This window comes from Neopelma chrysocephalum, unplaced genomic scaffold (genome assembly GCF_003984885.1).
Source record: "Neopelma chrysocephalum unplaced genomic scaffold, ASM398488v2 Primary Assembly neopelma1_73, whole genome shotgun sequence".
Lineage (NCBI taxonomy): Eukaryota > Metazoa > Chordata > Aves > Passeriformes > Pipridae > Neopelma > Neopelma chrysocephalum.
The window spans coordinates 52,874-58,964 of NW_020897733.1; the positions used below are offsets into that span (position 1 = coordinate 52,874).

The following is a 6,091-nucleotide window of genomic DNA, read 5'->3' on the forward strand; positions in this document are numbered from 1 at the left end:
ATGTGTGTGTGTTTGTGATTCTCCTCTGGGTTCTATTTTCTGTAGAATCAAAGTCCCAGTTCCCATTTCATGATGAATCTAAGTCTTCAGTTCAGCTTCACTTCTGTTAGCACCACAGAGAAATCTCTGACAAGACAGATGTCTGCAGCCACCAGAAGCCTTAAATTGAACACCTAAAAATAGAAAGCTGCAGAATTTATAAATATTTTTGCAAATCAACCTTTTATAACTACCCTCCTTTTGTAGCAGTGGTAGTTAGCATTGAAATCCAAGTATATTTCAGCAAAAGAGAAAGCTGACCAAGCAGCCCAAGAAATTCTGCAGAGTTCTGCAAATTGCAGGAGGCCCAGGGAAGGAAATCACTGCATGCCAAATTTTCCCACTGATTTCTATTGTCTCTACTTATCATATGTAACACTGGGAATTCATTGTGGAGCACTGTATCTTCCCCCAATTCTTACCTAGCTAATAGCCTGATTATGTTTTATGACTTTGTATTCTCATTCAACATAATTTACTCTTCAGTTAGAAAATAAGAGTGTCCCCAGAGAAACAGCCAGCCCTTTGTTCTCTTTGTTCACAAATTAGTTTGGAGAAGGATCGACCGGTAGTGTAGAAAGCCTGTATTGGACCTGCTAAGATCTCTTCCTATTCAGATTTGCTTTCTGTGGCTGGAGGCTACTCTTGATAGTTATTTGGAATGAAATATTGTTCATCCCCTTAACAAAGAGATAGTTGGTTCCATTCAGTACTTCCATGAACCTCAGACAGTGTTTATATAGCACGAATTCAAAACACGCCAGCTATTTCTTACCATCATACAGTTTCTCTGACCGTGGGCTGGGCTTCTCTTTTGTCAGAAGGCTTCTGTTTACCTGGCATCTTTTTTGGTTCTTTTGTATCTTTCTCTGTGCAATCATTTCCTAAGCTGTCTGAGCAAATATGATTATGAAGAGGAAGAACTGCAGAATTCCCCTGAAATAAGTTCCTTCAGCTTTTCTTCCAAAGACTTGCTCCTCTGTCCCCCTATCTCACACCTGAGGTTGGATACTCCCTTCTCCATTTCCCTGACTCCAGCATGTGGATATTGCTGTGGAGCCCACGAGCAGGTCACTGTGGATGATTTCCATTTATATCTCATGTCTCAGTAAACCTCCTCCTGAGGGCTTCCCTCTTGTGCATCCCCACAACCTGTTTCTTTCTGGTTTCACATTGCTACTGGATTGACCTGTGCCAGATGAGAAAAAGTCAGGAGACTCTTTTAAGTAGAAAGTAACTCAGCCTGACATCTTTGCTGTTGAGTATCTCTACTACCAAGACTTTGCCAGGAAAGTCAAACCAGTAAAGGCTTCTTGAGAAGGATTGAGTTCTGCATATAAAAACTGTCTGTACTGCTAACCAGGCTTCCCTAGTTATATAAGCCATCCTGCAGAAGATTTCTTTTGCTGCTGTAAATTGTGCCAGCCCAGGTGACTTCCTTTCAAAGCTATTTTGGCAAAATGCTGCCTATGCAAGCCTTGTAGGCTAAACAGATCCCTTATGGTGGATTTTTTTGGACCAGGTGAATTCTTTCTATTGCCCTGCTGTGAATATCTATGAAAATCCAACTTGGGTCATACCAAAGCTTTTGGTTTAGCTGCAGTAGTGGGAACATGGGAGGAGGAAGGCAAGAGGCCCCTCTATTGAACTTAAATCCTAGGCCCTGCAGCTAAACAAGCCCCCAACAGATCTCAGTATGCCCAATCCAGCGAATTAGCTCACACAGATACATATATATATATATATATATATATGTATATATATATATATATATAAACTGTCACCAGAGGATGTAAGCATTGACAGTACGTATCCTTCCTCTTCTGTGTATTGAAGTCATCATGGACAGGACATACTGGGCATTTTCTTATGGTTCTGCAGCCCTTTGAAAATGCTGGGCCAGATGCACAACTCCTTTAGATTAATGCCAGTGCACCTCTTTACACCAGCTGATAGCCTTGCCCACAGTTCACTAAATGCTATTTATTATTTTATTTTGTTTGCTAGAGTGACAATGGAAATGACATTGATACACAGGTCAATTTAATCCTGCTGATATAGCCTCGAGGAGTTTTTTGTTTATTTTTTATTTTCCCCTTTCCCAAGAGAATCTCCCTTACAGTTTTATATTTGGTAAGGTTTATTAAATAAGATCAGCATATTAGCAGTCTCATAAGCTTGTTATTTTATGTATCTCTTTATTTCTTTAGCTTTATTAATCGTCATGGTACTTGAAGTTGCTAGCATGAAAAATGCACTGTGAGAATAAATAACCATTATTATCAAAGTGCTTTCATAAAATGATCTGTAGGATTAAATCCTTATTAAAGCAGCATTATTGGTCATGATTATCATTATTATTACATGTTAATTAGTAGTACCAAGATAGTGCAGCTTTCAGAGTGATCTTTAACAAAGTCAGTTAAATATGAAGGTTTCAAATTTCAATAGATTTAGTGGTTTCGGACATGGTAGTGGGATTATAGTTAATATTATTTATTCAGTTCAGTACTTGAAAAGAGCTGATGATGTGCTCAATGCTTGCGCAGCAGAATTTGCTGCCTGAAACACATGCTCTAAGAAAGGGAAAGGAAATAGTTGCACTAGAGTAGGGCTTTTTTTTCCTAAATTCTGAAATCCAGGCGTTCAGTGTTGTTTATGGCTCTGCCACTTCCTGCATCTATTTAATTTTGTGCTTTGTCATTTATTTAATATTTCTCTGACTCAGTGTATTGATGTGCATAAACTATGTTCCATTAATTAATCTGTGTAAAGCATTTTGAATTAGAGCTACCACGTAAGAATGGAGCAATTTTTCCCATACCTGAAGAGAAGCTGTAGTTGACACAGATTGCCATGTTATGTGTGTATTCTCCATAGATGTGGTGCCTGTTTGGTTAATGTAACTGTGAGGTGACATGATGGGCAGATTGTGTACAGCACACTTCTCTCTTTTTCTTTTATCTGAAATGATACTATTACTCCTTCCCTTTGATGCAGTAACCTAGTCAAGCTTCAAGAGACATAGGATAAGAAAAGACTGACAAATAAAATATTATTATGGCAGGTGTCACGAGATGGTACTGTTATATAAAGTCTTCCAAGTTCTTTTTTTTTCCCACCTTATTATGTGAGCAAACGTTCAGTCTTGGGAAGACACACTGTGTTTGTAAATTTTCTTTTGCAAGGTCCTGGATAGAGAAAGTCAAATAAATAATTTGTTTTGTTGCCTCAGCCTCTGGATGGAGTTGTTCTGGAGACAGTTATTCTCCAATAGACAGGCATTAGTACTTGGCTAAATGCCTGAACAAAGCCATTGCCCTGCTGTTGCCATCTCTCTTCCAGGTCTAATTTTGCTTGTTGCCTTCCCTCTTTATGCCATGCCTCATATGTAGCATCCCAGGATTTTCAGAGGAAAGACTCTGTGTGAGATACAGAAATCCAACTTAAGCACAGACTCTGCCTGCAAAGCAGGACCAGGTGAGGAACTTAAAAATGACAGTCCCAGAAGACAGCATATTGCAGGGGAGCTGGTGAGTGAGGCAGGAGGAGATGCCCCAGAGAAGGACAGCCTTTCACTCTGGCCTCTGAGTGCATAGGTGTCCCCTGCTACTCTGAAATTGCTCCTAAATATCTATAGGCAAAAACAGCTGACCCTTTCCTACAAAAACAGGGTGAGGGAGAGACCATTTCTTTTTTCGTCTGTTAATTGGGCCTCTTCTAGGAAATTGGAAGCTAAATGTCCCTCTGCCAAATCTGGCATATAGAGCTAAATTTAGGTCTCTCATGTCTCAGAAGGGGCTCTGCCCATCAGGCTTTTTGAGTGCTGTGGGCTCTCTCAGCCTCTTCCACTGGCACTGCTCCAGTTTTACACAGTGAAACACCAGCAGTTGAAAGAATTGCTTGATGAGATGTCCTAACTTTGTAACCTGCCATGTGAGTGATGTAACCCTTGTTTTACAGGATCTTCCTGTCATAACCTTTCTGAACTGAGAAGAGCCAGACACTCTGAAGAGATGAAAGAGATCTGGGTTGAGGTCCCCATCCAGGTGAGGCAGAGTGGGGTTTAAAATGCGGATCACCCAGGTCACAGGCACATCCCCTATCTCCTAGAATGTGGGGTTTAGTACATGTTTTAAAGATATCTACTCAACTGGTCCCTCCTGGTTAGTAAATAGTCTCCTGTGCTGAGTAACCTGGTCTAGATTCTTGCCATTAGTGTGCCACGGGGGGTTTAACATATTATGGACATAATGGCTCTTCCTTTAAAAGCACCAAACCCTTCTTGCACTCAGTGTCATTTTGGGGTATGCAAGGAATGCACGAGCAGGCTGCTGAGAGCAGCAGCTAGTCATTTGAGCAGTCTGAACTTTTTGCTTGGCTGCCCTATTTAAAATGGGTACCAGTGGAGCAATAGATTGGCATCTGATGTTAGTTAGAAAAAAAACCCTACACACTTAAGTGAAACAGTAGCAAAGTGATTTTTTCTGTAAATCTCTGGAATTAATAACTACAGCTATTTGAGAAGAGAAACAGTATCATTCATACTGAAAAATATTCTCTTCCCTCCCACAGGGGAAGCCTGTGTAGGTGTGGAGCTGTAGTCTGGGAAATTAAAAAATGCAAATTAAAAAATGCAAATGCAAGAGAGAGGCATTGCTTGCTGCAGTGCTCTAAGGGTTTTCTTGAATAGCAGCAAATTAAAGAAATGCTATGTAATCAAAGTTTATATCAAGCCTATGAAAGAAAAGCAGCATTATTTCTAAATATAGTGATAGGACTCTCTGCTCCTGATCCTTTACATTGTGTACATATTACCAGTAAATTACAAAGATACTGTATTATGTGTTTCAACAAGTCCTTGAAGAAAATGCACATTACCCTTTTATGTGCCACTTTATTCTGTTGTATTAAAACATGATGATTAGGAAGGAAGAGGTAGTTGGGCTACTTGTTTTTTCAGCTGGGTTCATTCAGGTTTTTTCACTCCATTTCCCTTTGCTGTCACTACCAACAAGGGCTTCCCAACCGCAGCTCTTCGCTGCCCATGGTAATACAGGTCAATCACATAAGTGGCATTGATTGTGTAGAAGTTTAGATAGTAGATCTGTTCTGCCTTCCACATCCCCTCTCAATTTATCCCTACATAACCCTGTCCGCCTGCTTTTCTCAGTTCCACATCAACTTCATTTGTGGTCTGTTTGCAACATTTCCCACAAAAGGCCAACACAGCCCATCCAGGGAAAATAAATGCACATGCAAATACTATTTGTTCACTGTTTCAAGGTAAACCCAGTGCAGTGAGGAGGAATCCGAGCCACATGGCTACTTAGGAACTTCCCAGCATAAGGGTAGATAAGGGCAATATCCAAATGGATTAACAGCACCGAGAGTGGGCAATGTGGCTGAGGAAGAGAGAATCAGGCAAGTGGTGCATCCTAGCAACACCCAGGTAACCTGTGGTCTCCAAGGCAATATGTAACTGGTTTTGAGAGGGATGAGATCGTTGCCAACTAAAATGAAAAATAAGCTGTGATGGAAACTCATATTTATTTGACTGGTAATTACAATCACTTCCTCCAGCAGAACTCGGGCACGACTAAGAACAGAGGCACAGCTGTGAACCACATAGCTGGGAGTCTCACCAAAGGTAAGGAAATTAGATTTTGATTCCTCTGTTTTAAAGAACTTGTATTGCTTTGTGATGTGATGATTTCACAAGTTTCACTATTTTTTTGTGTCTCTTGGTCATTCCTCTTTGGCAGAAAACTCACTGGGACCAGAGGTTTGTCCATGACTACCTCTGGGCCCCCGCAGAGACTCTGGTGAAAAGTAAAATAGAAACGGAAGTTTCGTGGAGTCTTCTTTCCTCAAATGTTGCAGGGGCAACTTGCAACCACAGCAAGGTTGTTGGAAGTTGTGGAAAGTAGAGCAGATTTGTATAAAAGCAAAACAGGCCTTACACAAATGCTTGTGGCCAGAGAATTCAGATTCTTTTGGCTGAAAATGTGCCTGCAGCCTGAGCTGCACACAAAATGCAGCTCTGTGGATT

The 6,091-nt window shown here is 40.7% G+C and overlaps 1 long non-coding RNA gene across 2 annotated transcripts in view; it reads left to right on the forward strand.

Annotated features, from left to right (window-relative positions):
* Nucleotides 1-5,695, forward strand: part of LOC113969390 — a 48,766-nt gene extending 43,071 nt beyond the window's left edge. The window contains exons 2-3 of one of the 2 annotated variants that reach the window (XR_003534845.1): nucleotides 4,003-4,088; nucleotides 5,626-5,695. This is a non-coding gene — a long non-coding RNA (uncharacterized LOC113969390). Of the gene's footprint in view, nucleotides 1-4,002; nucleotides 4,089-5,622 lie in introns of both variants that reach the window. The other variant, XR_003534846.1, reaches the window with a different exon arrangement.
* The last annotated feature ends 396 nt before the right edge of the window (nucleotides 5,696-6,091 follow it).